The 24416-nt window shown below is 42.0% G+C and overlaps 1 protein-coding gene across 8 annotated transcripts in view; it reads left to right on the top strand.

The window, feature by feature from the left end:
• LOC139542047 (histone-lysine N-methyltransferase PRDM16-like) overlaps positions 1–24416 on the top strand; it is a 339347-nt gene that overhangs the window by 35263 nt on the left and 279668 nt on the right. The gene's annotated exons all lie outside the window — the stretch shown is intronic.

The following is a 24416-nucleotide window of genomic DNA, read 5'->3' as shown; positions in this document are numbered from 1 at the left end:
AGAGAGAGAGACAGAGAAAGAGGGAGCGAGCGATAGAAAGAGGGGGAGAAAGAGAGAGACAGAGAAAGAAGGAGCGAGCGATGGAAAGAGGGGGAGAAAGAGAGAGAGGGAGGTAGAGAGAGAGACAGAGAAAGAGGGAGCGAGCGATAGAAAGAGGGGGAGAAAGAGAGAGACAGAGAAAGAAGGAGCGAGCGATGGAAAGAGGGGGAGAAAGAGAGAGAGGGAGGTAGAGAGAGAGACAGAGAAAGAGGGAGCGAGCGATAGAAAGAGGGGGAGAAAGAGACAGAGAAAGAAGGAGCGAGCGATAGAAAGAGGGGGAGGAAGAGAGAGAGACAGAGAAAGAGGGAGCGAGCGATAGAAAGAGGGGGAGAAAGAGAGAGAGGGAGGTAGAGAGAGAGACAGAGAAAGAGGGAGCGAGCGATAGAAAGAGGGGGAGAAAGAGAGAGAGGAATAAGTGAAGTGTGTTTTCTCTGGAACAGATATCACTAGGGCTGACTCATGGGGTTGAGCTGCAATGGAGTGATCACAGCCCAAGTCATTTCTCTGCCGTTGGGGCATCATTTACTGAAAATAACCACATCCTCCAAGCATCTTCCGACCGAGGGCCTTTTTTTATTGCTGGGAAGCAGGGATCGGCACTCCAGCAAGGGTTGGAAGAGAAGCAGCCTATTTCTAAAATCGGAGGGGGGAGATGAGATGACTGACTGAGGATAGAAAATCGGTGGTTGACTTTTTTACAAGGAACACTCAGGTCCCTGAGGAGGTCTCTAAGGGGAAACCTCGGTTTCTACAGAGCTGGACACAGGCAGACTCCCAACATGCAATTTTAAAACCCACACAAATGTAACCTTTATTTTAGCAGGGGAAGTACCATTGGGACCAACATCTCTTTTACATGGGAGCCCAAGTGAACAGAGACCAAATAAACAGAAAGAAAGCAAGGCATATAGAAAAACAGAGGGATAATTGACCCGAATGCCACGATTTGATATTGACGTTACCGTATTGATGGTAGAAATCAGTCATATGTATAGCTAGATGCGTATGCAACAGAAAATGCTTTTCCGTAGTCAACACAAACTTGCACCCTGTCCTCTCCGCCAAAGTACCCCTGAAGTCTTGCGTTTTTAGGGTGTCTTAATTTGGTATAAAATAATGTTTCTTTATCTAGTGTCTGAGGAAGTCTCTGGATATTTACCTTGTTGATGTTTTGTGGTAAACATTTAGAAATATTTTTGGTCGACAGGGCCACGACATTCAGGCAGAAACTGGTAGCTCAACCCAACTCAAAGGATCGAGAGCACCATCGCAGGGGTCTTGACCCTCTTTCTCCGGAGACGATGCTTCTATAAGGGGAGAATGAGAGTCAGAGGTGGCATGGGTGCTGAGGCAGGTATGGATGGAGCTTTTCCCAAAGAAACATAGTCTAAACCCCTAAACACACACTACAGATCATGGTAGTCCCTCAGAAAGCAGTGGGAAGGAGCCTGTGCGTCTTTCCAGAGGTCAAAGTTAGAGGTCAGAGGTTAGAGTCAATACTATCCCAGACAAACACACACACAGCCAGGTCTCGCGACTATACAAGTCAGTATTCGACTACCATCTGAGGACGACATAGAGATGACGTGGAGACCGGCCACAAGGGGCAACAGTGAGCGCTGTTACATTTAACTATGTTTTGGTTTTGCAAGGGCGGCGTGGATGGCAATGGCAGATTAGCATAAGCATCTGATTCTAGTTCAAATCCAGCAATTTTCTATTTTCGTTTTAAGCCTATCCCAAATCTTAACCCTTACCTTTACATTGAGTTAATGCTTAACCTTAAGAATTTGGAGTTAATGCCTAACCTTAAAACTAACCTTAAAAATGTTGAGAAAATACCTAAACTTAACCTTGAACAATTCTACATTTTACGTGTGGAACATCTTCAAAAATTTTACGTTTGAGAAACATTAATGAACGTCTAATTTCGACGTGAGACTGTGAGAGCTGGTAGCACAGACAGCCACACACCATGGCTTCTTACTTCCTACAACTGAGCAAACGGGGGCAATCTATTCACTCAAATATTTGATTTATTTTTGCTTTATATCACACTATTCTGTATAACATGGATGAATTCCAGAGTGGAATTCTCTGCGCAGACGTTGGAAGTGACCAGTAAGGGAGTGTGTGTGAGCTGTTTGTCAGTCTCTGTACCTGTGTTCTATTAACAGTTCTGAACAATTAGCTAAGTGTGTCACCCACCTGTCAATCATTACCTCCATCCTCCTACAATATCAATGCTAGTATGACATATCAGTAACTAGTGTAATGCAGCTTTTTGGCTGAAATCAATAGTTCAGTCGAAAGGCAACTGTTATACATGTTCCACTGGGGGGTTGGGAAAGAGCCTCTTGCTTGGAGAGCCTATTTTGTGAATAGCAACAATGTGTTTTGTGCACCATATGGTTTTGAACACATCGGGGCAAACTGTGGCGAGGAAATCAATCACTCCACTGACAAGTCCAGGGATGGGAAATAAATATTTACGCTTCACAAAATGACATCCAGTCCTCGTCTGCTCCTCGCCATATGCCCAGCAATAGCATCCCCCAGACCACATACACACGCTGAGAACTGCACGGGGACCCATGTGTGCGAGGGTTACAGTAAACGCATGCACACACACACTTCCCCCCCTCACACACACTTTCCCCCCCTCACACAAACTCACCCCCCCTCACACAAACTCACCCCCCCCCTCACACAAACTCACCCCCCCCCCCTCACACAAACTCACCCCCTACACACTTTGGGGCCAGTACAGTACAGCTCCTAAGGCCGGAGAAATACATCTGGGGTTTGTCATGGGCCCTCTTCTATGATTATGTGAATATTTATTTTCTCTGCTTCCCACTGGGAGGGTTTTATACGTGGCTGATTAGGAAACGCTCCATCTGAGAGGAGAGGAGTGTATCAACTCAAATTTGTGAAGCCACAATTCTATATTTATTTTACTAGGCAAGTCAGTTCAAAACAAATTCTTATTTACAATGACGGCCTAGGAACAGTGGATTAACTGCCTTGTTCAGGGGCAGAACGACAGATTTTTTCCTTGTCAGCTCAGGGATTCGATCTAGCAACCTTTCGGTTACTGGCTCAACGCTCTAACCACTAGGCAACCTGCCGCCCCTATAATGTGATTGAGTGAGTGGGGGATATATATATATATATATACCTATATACAAACAAATCTATACAAATCTATAAATGTGTGGTGGGAGGGGGTTGTATAGTTCTTAAACCCGGAGGTGGGGTGGGGGGTGGGGGGTACTACTGAACAGTCTACACCGTTTAAGTCCTGTCGAAGGTTATGCTATATGTCTGGAATTGTTTTAAGAAGGTCATACCAAGGATCATTTTGTCATTTGATTTGGAATTGTAATACCCATTGCAATTTTAAAAAATTATTATATAACAAAATTCATTGATGAAAATGATTATTTGGCCTTACTTAGTGCTATTTAAGCATTTCATTTTAAAAAATGGAAAGGAAGTTTGTTCTGAAGTGTCTATCCTATAGCTGAGAGATTTAAGAAAGATCAGGAAGCATATACAGTACCAGTCAAAGTTTGGACACACCTACTCATTCCAAGGTTTTTCTATATTTTCTACATTGTAGAATAGTAGTGAAGACATCACAACTATGAAATAACACATGTGGAATCATGTAGTAACCAAAAAAGTGTTTTATATTTTAGAATCTTCAAGGTAGCCACCCTTTGCCTTGATGACAGCTTTGCACTCTCTTGGCGTTCTATAAACCTTTGACTGGTAATGTATATATTTTATTCATGTATTTAACCTCTTATTTTTGTCACTAAACAGTCTCATTATACAGTGTACTTCCATTATTATTTTCAACTGGTACCGAGGGACCTTCAGACGAGCAAAACAACCAACAAGTATGTGTTTGTGAGAGTCTCGCCTTTCCGCAGAGGAGTCATATTAGTGTGTAGCCCAAACCGTTCGGACGCTACAGACAGAAGTTGTCAGATCGGCTGTACCGACTTCAGACGAGTCGCAAGACGCTTGTGGGGGTCGTAGAGCAAAACGGAGAACCCCCATCGTGTTTGTGAAACTCATCTTTCCATAGAGGAGTCATAATAGGCCAAACTGTTTGGACTCTACAGACAATTTTGTGAGAAGACCCATTTTTGGGAGGTCTCGTGGTCTTACAGACACCGCTCTAGCTCTGCCACCTTTCACCGCCCATGCGGAAGTGTTACACAGGCGAAGGCGGTGGATCGAGATGCAAAAAAACAGATATCTCTAGCTTCAGTGTGCTCAGTGCAATGCCCTGAACCTTCTGATATTTACCTGAGCTTCTCTTCAATGAGACATAGTTCCATCATCTATACACCCACCTCCCCCCACCCTAATCAATACTATTCAATGTCTTAGATCAAGTTCTTCCTCAATATTCACGAAGAATAACCTCCATCGTCAAATTGGCCTGCACTTACGGCAGTGTGGCTGCTTTCCCCCCCTCAGTGGTTGCGTCCCAGCGGGCACACTATTCCCTACATAGTGCACTGCTTTTGACCAGGGCCCAAAAGCAGCGCAATAGGGTGCTATTTGGGATGCAGACGGTGTGTGTGAATGATGAATATACTGTATATGGCTCAGTTCGCCAGGATAAATCATCATCTCCATAAAGACTAAATGGAATACATTAGATTTTCCCCCTGAATATATAATATGGCTGTGTCCTATCTTTAGCTCAGCAGGCTAGTCTAGCTACGTGGGCTCAGGAGACTCAGGACACTGATTGCTACCCAGCGGGTTAGACACACGCTTTGACGATGATGCTCCCTCTGGGATGCATTGTGCTCTCTTAGTGTCATCTCCAGCCATCACACACATATACACACATGCTCGCTAACATGCACGGACACATGCACACTCCTCTCTCTCTCTCTTTTTTTTCTCTTTCTCTCTTTCTTTTTCTCTCTCTTCTCTGATTAGACTCATGTCTTTCTTAGGTAGCCTCCTTGAGCATTGGATGAAGGCCCTCTCTCCTCCCGTCTTCAGCTCCCAGCGCACCCCAACCTCCCCTCTCTCCCTCTCTCTTTCCCTCCCTCCCTCCCCTCTCCCTTTTGTTGTTAGGGACATATGATGATGTCTGCTGACCCTTCTGGCATCCGACTGTCCCAGGCACACTCAATGAACTTGGCTCACAAAACTCTCCCTTTCTCTCTCTCTCTCTCTCTCTCTCTCTCTCTCTCTCTCTCTCTCTCTCTCTCTCTCTCTCTCTCTCTCTCTCTCTCTCTCTTCTTCCGTCCCCTTCCTTCCCATCCGTCTTGACACAAACACGGACGATTCACAGAAAAACGGAACAGGGAGAGAGATAATGGCGGCCATCCAGCAGCGAGCATCGTGGGAAAAGCGCAGGATGAGGGGAGAAAAAACAGGCCATTGTCTGTGGGAGATTAAAGTCTCCGAAAAGGCGGCATTGTCCCGACGGAGGGGATAAATCCTCCTGCTGTCACTCAAACCTGAATTAAATTCTCCTTCCCTTTTCTAAAAGGGGCTTATCTCCGACTCAATAGCTTGTTGCTCTACAAGCCCAGAGGAATGTATTTGGTGAGCTTCTGTTCGCTGACATTTGGGGGAGATTGTTATCACGATAGAGGAGAGGAGGGAGGATGGTCTTTGAGGTTGATTGACCGTCGCACCGCTATTTAGCAAGTGAAGAATACTCCTCCCTCCCAGAAGCGGTTACAATCCGGGAAAAAATTACCGGCGACCCTGGCACGGTCCGGCCACAACACGAATGCTCTTCTTTTCGATAGCCACCAGCCCCCATCCCTCCCCTCCTCCTCCCTTCCCTCTTCCACCTCCTCGCCCCATCACTTTATCTCCCATCCAGACCTGCCAAATCCTACTCCTTTACACTGGGGATTTGGAAAGGGGTCCTGGTGTCCCCCCCCCGCACATTCAAACCAGACCCCCCTCTTCGCCCCCACCGCCCCTCCACCTCAACCAAGTCCAGGAAAGGGAAGGAGAAGAGAGAATGAAAGAAAGAAGTTGTGCAGACTCCTGTTCTGCGCTGCGAATGACAAGAAGGTCTCCTTCCCATTTTTCATCCCCCTTTATCTTCCTCCCTTTCACATATTCCCATTCTGCTATCTCTGGGAAAAAGAAGACTGGAAAAGGAGAGAAAAGGAGCGATATTGATTATTCACACAATCCCCCCCAACATTTGGGAAAAGTGATTTCCCTCCCCCCACCCTCCGTTGCCCTCGATCTTAAACAGTACTTTCCACTTGCGGTCGGTGGGTCGATCCACTGTTGTTGTTTATGCCCCACGTTAATGCTCTCTCCTCTTTCACAATGCACAATGCATTCCCACCAACACTAACCCCGACCATGCTCCCCCCCCACTCCCCACCATGCATCTCTCTGAGCTCTGTTCCCCTGCCAATGTGACTTGGCTCCCTGACGAGGGGGCTTACACGTGCTTACAGGATTAAATTCATTAGCACGAAACAGAGATGTAGGGGGGTGAGAAATTAAGCCCAAACGTGCATCCTCGTCGCCAGACTCTGGCCGTGCCATCCTCTGGCCGTGCCATCCTCTGGCCGTGCCATCCTTTGGCCGTGCCATCCTCTGGCCGTGCCATCCTCTGGAAGAGGGGGAAGGATTGCAAGGTTTTTCTCATTTTCTTTTTGTTGGTTTTTCACGAGAGGAAGCGAGGACGCGGTTTGGGTGCGAGAGAGGGTGAAGGTCAGACACAGATAGAAAGCCATTGTGAGCAATACGTCTGGACCTTTGAGATGCTTTGGTCTAAAGTATCCCTCCACAGCTCTGGGCTTTAAATGTGCCATTCTGTCGGTGGTGGTACGTATGTATGTATTCTTCTTCTGTTTCAAGTCTACCCAGCTGTCTTCCAGTGAGGAAACAAGTCCCTCTTTTTCAGGAGCAACCTCCTTTACCATTACAGGTGACACACAAGATATACAGTTGAAGTCGGAAGTTTACATACACTTAGGTTGGAGTCATTAAAACTTGTTTTTCAACCAATCCAACCATTTCTTGTTAACAAACTATAGTTTTGGCAAGTAGGTTAGGACATCTACTTTGTGCATGACACAATTAATTTTTCCAACAATTGTTTACAGACAGATTATTTCACTTATAATTCACTGTATCACAATTCCAGTGGGTCAGAAGTTTACATACGCTAAGTTGACTGTGCCTTTAAACAGCTTGGAAAATGTCAGAAAAGGATGGCATGGCTTTAGAAGCTTCTGATAGGCTAATTGACATCATTTGAGTCAATTGGAGGTGTACCTGTGGATGTATTTCAAGGCCTACCTTCAAACTCAGTGCCTCTTTGCTTGACATCATGGGCAAATCTAAAGAAATCAGCCAAGACCTCAGAAAACAATTGTAGACCTCCACAAGTCTGGTTCATCCTTGGGAGCAATTTCCAAACACCTGAAGGTACCATGTTCATCTGTACAAACAATAGTACGCAAGTCAATCACATTTATTTTATAAATCCCTTACATGAGCTGATATATCAAAGTGCTGTACAGACACCCAGCCTAAAACCCCAAACAGCAAGCAATGCAGGTGTAGGAGCACGGTGGCTAGGGAAAACTACCTAGAAAGGCCAAAACCTAGGAAGAAACCTAGAGAGGACCCAGGCTATGAGGGGTGGCCTGTCCTCTTCTGGCTGTGCAGAACATGGCCAAGATGTTGAAATGTTCATAGATGACCAGCAGGGTCAAATAATAAAAATCACAGTGGTTGTCGAGGGTGCAACAGGTCAGCACCTCGGGAGTAAATGTCAGTTGGCTTTTCATAGCCGATCAAGTATAAACACCATGGGACCACGCAGCCGTCATACCGCTCAGGAAGGAGACGCATCCTGTCTCCTAGAGATGAACGTACTTTGGTGCAAAAAGTGCAAATCAATCCCAGAACAATAGCCAAGGACCTTGTGAAGATGCTGGAGGAAACAGGTACAAAAGTATATTTATCCACAGTAAAACAAGTCCTATATTGACATAACCTGAAAGGCCGCTCAGCAAGGAAGAAGCCACTGCTCCAATACCACCATAAAAAAGCCAGACTACAGTTTGCAACTGCACATGGGGACAAAGATTGTACTTTTTGGAGAAATGTCCTCTGGTCTGATGAAACAAAAGTAGAACTATTTGTTTAGCCATAATGACCATCGTTATGTTTGGAGGAAAAAGGTGGAGACTTGCAAGCCAAAGAACACCATCCCAACCGTGAAGCACGGGGGTGGCAGCATCATGTTGTGGGGGTGCTTTGCTGCAGGAGGGACTGGTGCACTTCACAAAATAAATGATGTGGATATATTGAAGCAACATCTCAAGACATCAGTCAGGAAGTTAAAGCTTGGTCGCAAATGGGTCTTCCAAATGGACAATGACTCCAAACATACTTCCAAAGTTGTGGCAAAATGGCTTCAGGACAACAAAGTCAAGGTATTGGAGTGGTCATACACAAAGCCCTGACCTCAATGCTATAGAACATTTTTTGGCAGAACTGAAAAAGCGTGTGCGAGCAAGGAGGCCTACAAACCTGATTCAGTTACACCAGCTCTGTCAGGAGGAATGGGCCAAAATTCACCCAACTTATTGTGGGAAGCTTGTGGAAGGCTACCCGAAATGTTTGACCCAAGTTAAACAATTTAAAGGCAATGCTACCAAATACTAATTGAGTGAATGTAAACTTCTGACCCACTGGGAATGTGATGAAAGAAATAAAAGCTGAAATAAGTCATTCTCTCTACTATTATTCTGACATTTCACATTCTTAAAATAAAGTGGTGATCCTAACTGACCTAAGACAGGGAATGTTTACTGGGATTAAATGTCAGGAATTGTGAAAAACTGAGTTGAAATGTATTTGGCTAAGGATTATGTAAACTTCCGACTTCAACTGTACACCCCAGTGATGTACCCGAGCCCCACGCTCTCTCTCTCTCTGTCCCTCTGCCTCATCCATCTCTCTCTCTTTCATGACATCCTTTCTTCCCCCTCTACCCTTTGCTGACTACCATTTTAAATGACTGAGTGTTTGAATAACAGCAGATTGAATACCCGCAAATCCATCCCCAAAAACATTTACAGATGGGCATGCTTTACCCCTGCCATGTTAACACACTCACATCGCTCTCTTTGTCTCTTTGTCTCTCTCTCTCTCTCTCTCTCTCTCTCTCTCTCTCTCTCTCTCTCTCTCTCTCTCTCTCTCTCTCTCTCTCTCTCTCGCAACTCTCTCTCTCTCTCAACTCTCTCTCTCTCTCGCAACTCTCTTTCTCTCTCTCAACTCTCTCTCTCTCTCTCTCTCTCTCTCTCTCTCTCTCTCTCTCTCTCTCCCCTCTCTCTCTCCCCTCTCTCTCTCTCTCTCTCTCTCTCTCTCTCTCTCTCTCTCTCTCTCTCTCTCTCTCAACTCTCTCTCTCTCTCTCAACTCTCTCTCAACTCTCTCTCTCTCTCTCTCTCTCTCTCTCTCTCTCTCTCTCTCTCTCTCTCTCTCTCTCTCTCTCTCAACTCTCTCTCAACTCTCTCTGCTGCTGATTTACTCCACTACACAGGGTCTGTCTTTCGCAGGTAACCTGTCTCTTGTTTTCGCCCGTCTATATGTATTTATTTATTTGCACCAAAGAAAACTAATGATAAACAACAATACAGATAAAAATATATGAATACCATACTACAAATAAGATCAAGAACAATAAAGAACAATAAAAATGTTTGTTAAAACAGATAACGAAACCTACCAATTATAAATGTATGAATTAATTGATCCTCACTCACTCTACCTTTTCCCATTCCCAGTGAATTTGTTGCTGCCTCTCCTTTGTTATAGATAGCTCCCCCAACCACACACACACACACACACACATGCACACATGCACACGCACACGCACACAAAGCCCCAGAAGTCAGTCTTTTCAAACAGATCTGTCTGGGACGAGAGGAGAGGAGTGGGGGGACAACAGGGGCCATTTCACCTGTCACCCCCAGACGAGAAGCCATCAAGTGTCCGGCTTATTTAGCAAAGCCAGGGATGGAGGGATGGAGGGAAGGTGGGGGTGGAAAGGGGAGGGACGATAGAGGGGAGATGACAGAAGTACAGAGAGGTGGAAAGAGAGGGGGCCGGGTGAGAGGGGGGCAGGAGGGGGACTAAGAAAGGGACATGGAGAGAGAGAGGGGGTATCAGATGATGGACTCTGAACAGTGCGCGTCAGTTAGTGAGGCAGTTGAGCTAGTGAGATAGCCTGATGATAGACAGACGAGGCTGTCATCCAACACACACACACACACACACACGCACTTTCACTCTTAAACACACACAAACACTTTCACTCTTACACACACACACACACTTTCACTATTACACACACACACACTTTCACTCGTACACCCACTACACACACTCTGTACCTCCCTAACTGTCCCTCTCTAACCTTCCCCCGTTCTCCTTTGCCGGGGGCGTGGAGGATGCAGGGCTGCTGTAGAGTAGGGGATAGCATAGCGTGGCCCGGTGGGGATGGTGGCCCGGTGGGGATGATGGCATGGCGGCGGGCGCTCCAATCCCTTCCGTATGACAGTGATTAAGCAGGACACAGACAATGAACGCGGTCTGAGCCTCTCTGAGCTCACAGATTCCAGCTCTAACACCCACCCCACCCCCACTCACCCCTTCTCCCCCTGTCCTTAACACCCCTCCACCTCCTCCCTCCCTCTCTCCCAGTCCCAAGTGTTGCATTCCGACTGCCTACCCGAGCTTAGCGCATTCTTTACCTGCCTCAGCCAAGAGGATGCTAAGCTAATTGCTAACTCCCGTTATTATAACAACACATTACTGCAGTGGCTTGATACAGAAAAAAGTGTTCCAAATGGGTTCTTCGGCTGTCCCCTTAGGAGATACCCTTTTTGGTACCATGTAGAACTCTTTTGGAATCCATTTTAGAACCCTCTGTGTAAAGGGTTCTACATGCAACTCAAATGGGTTTTACTTGGAACCAAACAGGGGTCTTCAAAGAGTTCTCCTGTGGGGGAAGCCGAAGAACCCTTTTAGGTTCTAGATAGCACCTTTCTTTCTATAAGTGTATGGATAGTGACGCCTGACCTCCTCCTCGATTTGTTCAGACTTTTTATGAGGTGGTTTAGATGTTACATTGAAGGGAGAGGTACGCTGGTTTAATGATGTACTCATAGCTCTCCTGTCCTCAAAAAGTAGTGTAGACTTGGTGAAGTTGGTGTTTGCTTCGTGTTTGTGCGTGTGTGTGTGGGTTTGTGTGTATGGTTGAAAGTGTGTGTACGAGTGAAAGTTTGTGTGTGTGTGTGTGTGTGTGTGTGTGTGTGTGTGTGTGTGTGTGTGTGTGTGCGTGTGTGCGTGTGCGTGTGCGCGCGCGTGTGAGTGTGCGTGACAGACTGCAGCTGTGACACCCCTGGCCGTCCCCAGTTGACACCTGTTTTTAACACCTGTTGATAACACCATTAGGAGATATAGACAGATATACAGACAGACAGCGCTAGTGGACATTACTAAGTATTTTCAACATCAACAGTTAGTGAGGCTCTGCGTAAGAGACATATATTTTGAAATATATGGGCAAAGTGCATATTTTGCATCCAGATCTAAATGTAATTTGATGTAGAAATCCCTGGAGTCCATATACATTTACATATGAGGATCAAATCTATAGATTGCATATCTTAACGTCTTGATTCTGGAAGTGTAACAGACATACTGTGACACCAACTGTGACACACAGTCGACAGCGGCAGTGGAAGGGTTAACCGGTAACGTGTTTTTATGTCCCCTCGTTTCTTCCCCCTCTTTCTCCAATAAGAAAGGTGAAATAATTTGGATAACTGGACAATCACAGAGGGCCATATGACCCCCCCCCATCTGGCCCCAGCGCCATGTCGTGGGTAACCCGGCCGCCCATTCATTCTCCCCCGCTGAACGCAATCAGCGGTCAACCCCGGCAATAGCTCACTTACCCCCCAAACCACCCATCCCCCTCCCACATCCCCCCTCCATCCCGACCCGAGCCCTCTTCATCTTTGAGAAAATATATCTTGCTATTTGTCCCTGGCGAGATCAATCAACCGGCTCAAAATGAACTTCCATTCAGCATTGGCCCGTGGAAGGAGGAGACGAAGAAGGGAAGAAGAAATAGAGTAGCCCGTAGATCCAATGAGGCCAGGGCGGTAGTTGGGGGCCCCACAGTGCTCCCTGGGAGCCATGGCGACCGATGGGTGTTGATAAATGTACGTGCAGGTAATTTGAGGGGTTGTGATAAAGATCTTATCGAGGTAGGAAGTTAATAGATAATACTTAATAATAAAATAACCCAGGCTATTGTGTTTGTTCTCCCCTCTCCCCTTATCCCCCTTCCTGCCTTTGCATCCATACATGTGGCTCCTTGAATTTCGAGCCCGCCCCCGTACTTCTTCCCATATTATTGGATAGACAATGGTGTACTTTGGAGATCTTTTGAAATTGACCAATATCATCAAAGTGATTCGAGCTCTGCCCAGGTGATCCTGTTGCTTGCCCTCTTCCTCTCCTCCTCCTTTCCTCTCGGCCCCCGGCTTCCCTCTCTCCATCTCTTATCAGGGCTAATTGAAGACAAGCTCTTTCATGAACTGGACAATGGGGCCAACAGGAGAAGCCTTTCCACTCAGACGACTGACTGACTGGCTCAGCGGGTGGCATGAGGAGAAGAGGAAAGGAGGAGAGAAAGACACGCTCGTAAGTGTAGGAGACTGCACGGCCCTAAGCCCCTCTCATCCACTCCACACTGTGGCCTGGGCTTTCATGCCTCCACTTGACATCCCCAGACCTCCAAACTATGGCAGTTTATTAAACGGAACGTGCTTTTTAATGAGCGAGTTTGATTGAATAAGTTGTCGGCGCAATGCAAGGAATTTTGTGTGTGTGTGTGTGTGTGTGTGTGTGTGTGTGTGTGTGTGTGTGTGTGTGTGTGTGTGTGTGTGTGTGTGTGTGTGTGTGTGTGTGTGTGTGTGTGTGTGTGTGTGTGTGTGTGTGTGTGTGTGTGTGTGTGTGTGTGTGTGTGTGCAGGGCTAACATTTTTCTCCCCTGGTGAAAAATCGGTCCGTCACGCAGTAGAGAACATTTGTATAATCTTATAGTCATTCACAGAGCTTTATTAAAAATATAATGGATTACTGAGATGGTATTCAAGAAATCCTGTTGTGATTCTAAATATTTGAATGTGCAACCTAATCCAGTGATTGTCATGCATGTTGGGTTGACTATTGCTGTTAAAATAGGGCACCAGAATATATATATATATATATACATTTTGTTTTGTTCAATTGAGATTAATTTCCCTGCATCTTTATGTTCACTAATATCATAGGCTAATTTATTTGGGGCTAATTCACCACCTGAGTATATCGCTAACTCTAAATATAATACCGACTGCTAGTAGTTATGTATTAATCTAACTCTAAATATAATACAGACTGCTAGTAGTTATGTATTAATCTAACTCTAAATATAATACAGACTACTAGTAGTTATGTATTAATCTAACTCTAAATATAATACAGACTGCTAGTAGTTATGTATTAATCTAACTCTAAATATAATACAGACTGCTAGTAGTTATGTATTAATCTAACTCTAAATATAATACAGACTACTAGTAGTTATGTATTAATCTAACTCTAAATATAATACAGACTGCTAGTAGTTATGTATTAATCTAACTCTAAATATAATACAGACTGCTAGTAGTTATGTATTAATCTAACTCTAAATATAATACAGACTGCTAGTAGTTATGTATTAATCTAACTCTAAATATAATACAGACTGCTAGTAGTTATGTATTAATGTAACTCTAAATATAATACAGACTACTAGTAGTTATGTATTAATCTAACTCTAAATATAATACAGACTACTAGTAGTTATGTATTAATCTAACTCTAAATATAATACAGACTGCTAGTAGTTATGTATTAATCTAACTCTAAATATAATATAGACTGCTAGTAGTTATGTATTAATCTAACTCTAAATATAATACAGACTGCTAGTAGTTATGTATTAATCTAACTCTAAATATAATACAGACTGCTAGTAGTTATGTATTAATCTAACTCTAAATATAATACAGACTACTAGTAGTTATGTATTAATCTAACTCTAAATATAATACAGACTACTAGTAGTTATGTATTAATCTAACTCTAAATATAATACAGACTGCTAGTAGTTATGTATTAATCTAACTCTAAATATAATACAGACTGCTAGTAGTTATGTATTAATCTAACTCTAAATATAATACAGACTGCTAGTAGTTATGTATTAATCTAACTCTAAATATAATACAGACTACTAGTAGTTATGTATTAATCTAACTCTAAATATAATACAGACTACTAGTAGTTATGTATTAATCTAACTCTAAATATAATACAGACTGCTAGTAGTTATGTATTAATCTAACTCTAAATATAATACAGACTGCTAGTAGTTATGTATTAATCTAACTCTAAATATAATACAGACTGCTAGTAGTTATGTATTAATCTAACTCTAAATATAATACAGACTGCTAGTAGTTATGTATTAATCTAACTCTAAATATAATACAGACTACTAGTAGTTATGTATTAATCTAACTCTAAATATAATACAGACTACTAGTAGTTATGTATTAATGTAACTCTAAATATAATACAGACTGCTAGTAGTTATGTATTAATCTAACTCTAAATATAATACAGACTACTAGTAGTTATGTATAAATCTAACTATAGATATAATACAGACTGCTAGTAGTTATGTATTAATCTAACTCTAAATATAATACAGACTGCTAGTAGTTATGTATTAATCTAACTATAGATATAATACAGACTACTAGTAGTTATGTATTAATCTAACTCTAAATATAATACAGACTACTAGTAGTTATGTATTAATCTAACTCTAAATATAATACAGACTGCTAGTAGTTATGTATTAATCTAACTCTAAATATAATACAGACTGCTAGTAGTTATGTATTAATCTAACTATAGATATAATACAGACTGCTAGTAGTTATGTATTAATCTAACTATAGATATAATACAGACTACTAGTAGTTATGTATAAATCTAACTCTAAATATAATACCGACTGCTAGTAGTTATGTATTAATCTAACTCTAAATATAATACAGACTACTAGTAGTTATGTATTAATCTAACTCTAAATATAATACAGACTACTAGTAGTTATGTATTAATGTAACTCTAAATATAATACAGACTGCTAGTAGTTATGTATTAATCTAACTCTAAATATAATACAGACTGCTAGTAGTTATGTATTAATCTAACTCTAAATATAATACAGACTGCTAGTAGTTATGTATTAATCTAACTCTAAATATAATACAGACTGCTAGTAGTTATGTATTAATCTAACTCTAAATATAATACAGACTGCTAGTAGTTATGTATTAATCTAACTCTAAATATAATACAGACTGCTAGTAGTTATGTATTAATCTAACTCTAAATATAATACAGACTGCTAGTAGTTATGTATTAATCTAACTCTAAATATAATACAGACTACTAGTAGTTATGTATTAATCTAACTCTAAATATAATACAGACTACTAGTAGTTATGTATTAATCTAACTCTAAATATAATACAGACTGCTAGTAGTTATGTATTAATCTAACTCTAAATATAATACAGACTGCTAGTAGTTATGTATTAATCTAACTCTAAATATAATACAGACTACTAGTAGTTATGTATTAATGTAACTCTAAATATAATACAGACTGCTAGTAGTTATGTATTAATCTAACTCTAAATATAATACAGACTACTAGTAGTTATGTATTAATCTAACTCTAAATATAATACAGACTGCTAGTAGTTATGTATTAATCTAACTCTAAATATAATACAGACTACTAGTAGTTATGTATAAATCTAACTCTAAATATAATACAGACTACTAGTAGTTATATAATACAGACTACTAGTAGTTATGTATTAATCTAACTCTAAATATAATACAGACTGCTAGTAGTTATGTATTAATCTAACTCTAAATATAATACAGACTGCTAGTAGTTATGTATTAATCTAACTCTAAATATAATACAGACTGCTAGTAGTTATGTATTAATCTAACTCTAAATATAATACAGACTGCTAGTAGTTATGTATTAATCTAACTCTAAATATAATACAGACTGCTAGTAGTTATGTATTAATCTAACTCTAAATATAATACAGACTACTAGTAGTTATGTATTAATCTAACTCTAAATATAATACAGACTGCTAGTAGTTATGTATTAATCTAACTCTAAATATAATACAGACTGCTAGTAGTTATGTATTAATCTAACTCTAAATATAATACAGACTGCTAGTAGTTATGTATTAATCTAACTCTAAATATAATACAGACTGCTAGTAGTTATGTATTAATCTAACTCTAAATATAATACAGACTACTAGTAGTTATGTATTAATCTAACTCTAAATATAATACAGACTGCTAGTAGTTATGTATTAATCTAACTCTAAATATAATACAGACTACTAGTAGTTATGTATTAATCTAACTCTAAATATAATACAGACTGCTAGTAGTTATGTATTAATCTAACTCTAAATATAATACAGACTGCTAGTAGTTATGTATTAATCTAACTCTAAATATAATACAGACTACTAGTAGTTATGTATTAATCTAACTCTAAATATAATACAGACTGCTAGTAGTTATGTATTAATCTAACTCTAAATATAATACAGACTGCTAGTAGTTATGTATTAATCTAACTCTAAATATAATACAGACTGCTAGTAGTTATGTATTAATCTAACTCTAAATATAATACAGACTGCTAGTAGTTATGTATTAATCTAACTCTAAATATAATACAGACTACTAGTAGTTATGTATTAATCTAACTCTAAATATAATACAGACTGCTAGTAGTTATGTATTAATCTAACTCTAAATATAATACAGACTGCTAGTAGTTATGTATTAATCTAACTCTAAATATAATACAGACTACTAGTAGTTATGTATTAATCTAACTCTAAATATAATACAGACTGCTAGTAGTTATGTATTAATCTAACTCTAAATATAATACAGACTGCTAGTAGTTATGTATTAATCTAACTCTAAATATAATACAGACTACTAGTAGTTATGTATTAATCTAACTCTAAATATAATACAGACTACTAGTAGTTATGTATTAATCTAACTCTAAATATAATACAGACTGCTAGTAGTTATGTATTAATCTAACTCTAAATATAATACAGACTACTAGTAGTTATGTATAAATCTAACTCTAAATATAATACAGACTACTAGTAGTTATGTATAAATCTAACTCTAAATATAATACAGACTACTAGTAGTTATGTATTAATCTAACTCTAAATATAATACAGACTGCTAGTAGTTATGTATTAATCTAACTCTAAATATAATACAGACTGCTAGTAGTTATGTATTAATCTAACTCTAAATATAATACAGACTACTAGTAGTTATGTATTAATCTAACTCTAAATATAATACAGACTGCTAGTAGTTATGTATTAATCTAACTCTAAATATAATACAGACTACTAGTAGTTATGTATTAATCTAACTCTAAATATAATACAGACTGCTAGTAGTTATGTATTAATCTAACTCTAAATATAATACAGACTGCTAGTAGTTATGTATTAATCTAACTCTAAATATAATACAGACTGCTAGTAGTTATGTATTAATCTAACTCTAAATATAATACAGACTGCTAGTAGTTATGTATTAATCTAACAGTACATTTTTTATGTCCCCCAACAAATGCAGTTGTAGCCTACCACCCAAAGAGGCCTACAGTGTCTTGCAAAAGTATTCATCCCCCTTGGCGTTTTCCTATTTTGTTGCATTACAAATAGATTTTTATATGGATTTCGTGTAATGGACATGGTGAAGTGGTGAAGTGAAATTTAAAAAAATAACATGTTTCAAAACGTTCTAAAAAAAAATAACTGAAAAGTGGTGCGTGCATATATATTAACCCCCTTTTCTATGAAGCCCCTAAATAAGATCTGGTGCAACCAATTACCTTCAGAAGTGACATAATTAGTTAAATAAAGTCCACCTATATGCAATCTAAGTGTCACATGATCTCAGTATATGTTCTGAAAGGCCCCATAGTCTGCAACACCACTAAGCAAGCGGCACAACCAAGCAAGCAGCACCATGAAGACCAAGGAGCTCTCCAAACAGGTCAGGGACAAGTTGTGGAGAAGTACAGATCAGGGTTGGGTTATAAAAAAATATCCAAAACTTTGAACATCCCACGGAGCACCATTTAAATCCATTATTAAAAAATGGAAAGGATATGGCACCACAACAAACTTGCCAAGAGAGGGCTGCCCACCTAAACTCAGGGACCAGGCAAGGAGGGCATTAATCAGAGAGGCAAGAAAGAGACCAAAGATGACCCTGAAGGAGCTGCAAAGCTCCACAGCGGAGATTGGAGAATCTGTCCATAGGACCACTTTAAGCCGTACACTCAACAGAGCTTGGCTTTACGGAAGAGTGGCCAGAAAAATGCCATTGCTTAAAGAAAAAAATAAGCAAACACTTTTGCTGTTCGCCAAAAGGCATGTGGGAGACTGGAATATGATATGGAAGATATGGAAGAAGGTACTCTGGTCAGATGAGACAAAAATTTTGCATATCCCAACTAGTTGCCATGTTTTTCATCGGCAGGGACTGGGAAACTGGTCAGAATTGAAGGAATGATGGATGGCGCTAAATACAGGGAAATTCTTGCGGGAAACCTGTTTCAGTCTTCCAGAGATTTGAGACTGGGACGGAGGTTCATCTTCCAGCAGGACAATAACCCTAAGCATACTGCTAAAACAACTCTCGAGTGGTTTAAGGGGAAACATTTAAATATCTTGGAATGGCCTAGTCAAAGCCCAGACATCAATCCAATTGAGAATCTGTGGTATGACTTAAAGATTGCTGTACACCAGCGGAACCCATCCAACTTGAAGGAGCTGGAGCAGTTTGCCTTGAAGAATGGGCAAAAATCCCAGTGGCTAGATGTGCCAAGCTTATAGAGACATACCCCAAGAGACTTGCAGCTGTAATTGCTGCAAAAGGTGGCTCTACAAAGTATTGACTTTGGGGGGCTGAATAGTTATGCATGCTCAAGTTTTCTGTTTCTTTGTCTTATTTCTTGTTTGTTTCACACAAAAAAAAGGTTTCATCTTCAAAGTGGTAGGCATGTTTTGTAAATAAAATGATACAAACCCCCCCAAAATGTATTTTAATTCCAGGTTGGAAGGCAACAAAATAGGAAAAATGCCAAGGGGGGTGAATACTTTCACAAGCCACTGTATGCAATTGCGGTGGGATGGCTGGTAGCCTAGTGGTTAGAGCGTTGGACTAGTAACCGAAAGGTTGCTAGATCGAATCCCTGAGCTGACAAGTTAAACATCTGTCGTTCTGCCCCCGAACAAGGCAGTTAACCTACTGTTCCTAGGCCGTCATTAAAAATAAGAATTTGTTCTTAACTGACTTGCCTAGTTAAATAAAGGTAAAATAAATATGTTAAATAAAAAGTGCATTTTGCGCGCTACGTATCTCAAAGCCATATGAAATGTCTCGATAGTAAAATAATTGCTATTGAACTCAAAATTGAGAGCTGAGAAATAAATGATACCTACAGAAAGCTGAAAACCTCCTTTCTTCAACTGTGACAAACACAACAGCTGTGTTTTTCCCACAAGAGGATTTTGAAATGTTTTACAATTAGAACACTTTTTCCCCCAGAGTATTTCTCAGAGGGAAAGCAGAGAGATAGTGGCTCGACACAACAGCAGGCCTCAGCAAAACAGGTACAGGGTCAGGCAGACGCTTTCATTACAGGAATCTTGAGTATAATGTACTTTACTGGTTGACAAAATCTTGGTTTTAGCCGCCTAAAAATAGGACATTTTGAGTGAGGTGACCATGTAGAATGTGCATCTTGCAATGATGCGACCAATTAAGAATGTAATTCGCACGGCTAAGTTAAAAGGTCACAAAATGCAACTAAATGGTAGCAGTCTGGTGTGTGTGTGTGTGTGTGTGTGTGTGTGTGTGTGTGTGTGTGTGTGTGTGTGTGTGTGTGTGTGTGTGTGTGTGTGTGTGTGTGTGTGTGTGTGTGTGTGTGTGTGTGTGTGTGTGTGTGTGTGTGTGAGAGAGAGAGATCATACCACCCAACGGCACCTACAATGACCGACTGATGTAGAAATACACCCATTAAGTTGAGTAAACACTCTCTTTGCAAAAAGTCAGTTTTGAAAACGAATGCACCCAGAAAAGCGTTGAACTGCCATATCACTGTTAGGATGGTTAGCTAAAGTTACATCCAAAGTCTGTTGATCTCGTGGGCTTTACGAAAAACGAAAAAACCACAAGAATTCATTATAATGAGACACTTTTGGAATTTTCCGGACTTATCGTCCTTGGCAGCAAGTGTACCAACATGGAGATAGATTAGTGCCAATATTTTTATGACTTACCTAACAGGTCTTTGCTTGTTACCTTTACTTCACACACAGAGATGCATACAAAGCTCTCCCTGGCCTTCCATTTGGCAAATCTGACCATAATTCTATCCTCCTGATTCTTGCTTATAAGCCAACAGGAAGTACCAGTGACGTGCTCAATACGGAAGTGGGCCGATGAAGCAGATGCTAAGCTACAGGACTGTTTCGCTAGCACAGACTGGAATATGTTCCGGGATTCATCCGATGGCATTGAGTACACCACATCAGTCACCGGCTTCATTAATGAGTGCATCGCTGAAGTCCCCCCCCACAGTGACCATACGTACATATCCCAACCAGAAGCCATGGAATACAGGCAACATCCACACTGAGCTAAAGGCTAGAGCTGCCGCTTTCAAGGAGTGTGTGTGTGTGTATGTGTGCAGCCAGGCCAGAGGAATGCAAGGTAAAAGTAGAGACAGGTAGAGGGAAAGAGCGAGGGAGAGAGAGAGAGAGGTAGAGAATGAGAGAGAGAGAGAGAGAGAGAGAGAGAGAGAGAGAGAGCGAGCAAACAGAGGGAGGCCTAGCTGAACAAACAGGGGAGGACAGCAGAGGATGACTAATGATGGGATTGGTGCAGCATGCAAACACACTGACTCTCTGGCTTCAAGGAAGGAGAGAGGAATTTGTCTGCCCTGTCCCCCAGAAAAAAGGGAAAAGAGGAGGATAGCTAGAAGAAGAATTTTTACAGTTTGCAAAAAAAAACGAGAATGGGGGATGACGGGATGGAGGCTCTATCTCTTAGGGGCATGTAGCAGTAGTAGTAGTAGTAGTAGTAATTTATAGGCAGCATTGTAAAAAACCTTTCCTTGAGTGAGATTAATATAAACCAGTACAATTTCTGCTTGAATTTGGGTGGCAACCTTTATAATGCTCAATTGGGGCTGTACAGGTGACATACAGATTATAATAGATTGCTCTGAGGGTCTAATGAGCTTGGTATGAATGTCTACTATTGTATTGTTTATAGGAGTTATAGGAAGTCAACACAAAGACGAAGCTAACACACCCTATTCCCTAGATGACTCCAGCTGAACACTTGCTTGTGTTCTAGTCCAGTGAGTGCACCCTGTGTGTGTATGCGTTGGTGTATGCACCCTGTGTGTTTGTGCGTGTGTGTGTGTGTGTGTGTGTGTGTGCGTGTGTGTGTGTGTGTAGGCGCCTGCACCCATGACTGTATTCTAGCGATGGAGTCCTTGACAGAAGTTAATTAATCAGCGAACCCTCTGGCTCATTTGTCACTATTTGTAGGGCTAATTGGAAAAGAAGCAGGTGTTAATACAATATAGAGGGAGGATGAGATGGATGAGGGAGGTAGGGAGGGAGGGAGGGAGGGAGGGAGGGAGGGAGGGAGGGAGGGAGGGAGGGAGGAGGCCAGCAGTCTTCACACTGTAATGGAACTCTGAGAGCTCAATGTAACCATGTTTAATTAGACTTCAGGCCTTTCTCTTTCTTTCTCCCTCATTATTCCTCCCTCTGTTCATTGGGGAAGTCAATAGGGAGGGGTGAAGGGTGTTTAGGGGGTTGGGTGAGGGGGCGAGTCGTCACCTGCTCACACACACGCATACACTCACACACTCCCTCAAATGTTGTGTGTGATATGCAAGGAGCCGGTAAGCCATTTTTGGTGTGTTTGGATCAGGTGATCCTACGCAGCAGACGTGTGTGTGTACCCATGTGCCTGTGTGTGTGGAACACTCCTAAATACAGCTCTGCTACGGTACCTACATCAGATCTTTACCTCCCGTGCACAACCCACTGTACATTCTGTTTGTCTGCTTTTGTTTGTTTGAGACACTCGAGTTACGCGCCTGCAACATGACGCCACGTTTCTGCCAGCTAGCTATGTTAAAACACTGTTCAAAGCCCGACGTCCTGCTATGGCGGCCTCGTTGACTCAGCGACGTACTTAGCCGTCTAAGTGATGTCAACAAGTTTTAATGGAGGGCAGATTTTCCCAATTACACCGAGGGAGGGGAGCACACTGTACAGCGGTGTGTGTGTGTGTGTGTGTGTGTGTGTGTGTGTGTGTTTTGATGTGGTGTTTGCTCAGCATTGAGCTGTCTCCTGTGTGGTTTCTCAATTATACCCCCGATCTTGAGTGCGAGCATACACATGCACACACACATGCATATGCACACACACTTGCGCCCGTGGCGTGCACATTCACACACGTGACACACACACCTGAGAGGTGTGGGAAGGATGTGTCTGGCGAGGAGATGCGGTGAAGGAATGGGAGTGTGTGCTCAACATGTGGGCATTTAAAACTTTACATTGAGTTGTGCTACAACACTCCACCCACCACGTACCATACGCACTCACACACACACACACACAGCACACAGCACACACAGCACACACACACACACACACACACACACACACACACACACACACACACACACACACACACACACACACACACACACGCAGCACACGCAGCACACGCAGCACACGCAGCACACACACAAACACACACACACACACACACACACACACACAGCACATGCACACAAACACACACACGCAGCACACGAACACACACACGCACACAAACACACGCACGTATGCACACAACTGAAAGGACACAAGCAAACACGTATATCTTCAAAAAACGTTTTAAACACACACAGACACGGCCAGGCCAGCTGATGGCCCCAGCTGATGCTCCCTCCTCCCAGTGTGTCTACAGCGGTCTTCCAATAAGAAAGATCCGGCCCCGTGTTCCTAGAGCCCCTCCACTGACTCCACAGACTGAGATCTCTCATTAGTGTCACCCAGCGGCTCCCAAAGAGTTATGGCTCTCCAGGCCCTCTTCCTCTCCTTCTCCGCCCTATTCCTTTCCTCCTCTCCCTCTCTTCTCTGCCTCTCCGGCCCTGCTGCTGCCAAACCAGAAAATATATGGCCACTGACAGCCACCACACTTTGGATGGACACAACAAACAGACAGACATACAGAGAAGTAGACTGTAATCTGAAGAGGGAAAGAAATAGTCTGCAAATAGTTGCTCATTTCAGTTTGTTTATACGTTGTCCCTCCAGTGTTTGTGTGTATGTGTGTGTGTGTTTGTGTATGTGTGTGTTGCTTTCTTGTAAAAGTGTGTGTCCGGGCATACATCTGTGTGAACAGGCTGCCATCCTGTACCTCTGACACCCCTCACTCCACACACACGCACGCGCACACGCACGCGCACGCGCACACGCACACGCACACGCGCACACACACACACACACACACACACACACACACACACACACACACACACACACACACACACACACACACACACACACACACACACACACACACACAGAGAGAGAGAGAGAAGGAGTCAGTCAGAGGTGGGATGGCTCCAGGCGGGTAAGCAGGTCGCCAGCGATTAGAGGGGCTATGCACATAATGGTTGCCATGTGCGGGCCGTCCACCATTAGACAGCCCCCCCTTCATTCCACCAAAAATACCGTACACTTCCAAAAACATAAGCTCCTAATGGTTTAATGCCCATTTTGTCTGTGCGGGTAGGACTGGAGCTAAAATGGCAGGAGACTAGGAATGTGTACTAGTGTTTGCTTAGCGCACGGGAACGGAGTAGGACTGAGGCTCTTGTCTGATACGGTGGAGATATATGCCCCCGAAACAAGTCATGTTTTGCCCTTGTGGAACACTAAGGGTATTGTTTTTTGGGGGAGGGTTAAAAATGTCTGTGTTGCAACCTTAAAAGGATGCTTGTTTCTCCAATGCTG

The sequence above is a fragment of the Salvelinus alpinus genome, chromosome 17 (genome assembly GCF_045679555.1).
Source record: "Salvelinus alpinus chromosome 17, SLU_Salpinus.1, whole genome shotgun sequence".
NCBI classification, from domain to species: Eukaryota; Metazoa; Chordata; class Actinopteri; order Salmoniformes; family Salmonidae; genus Salvelinus; species Salvelinus alpinus.
Note: the sequence above shows the minus strand (reverse complement) of the source record. Positions and strands in the feature narration are given on the sequence as shown.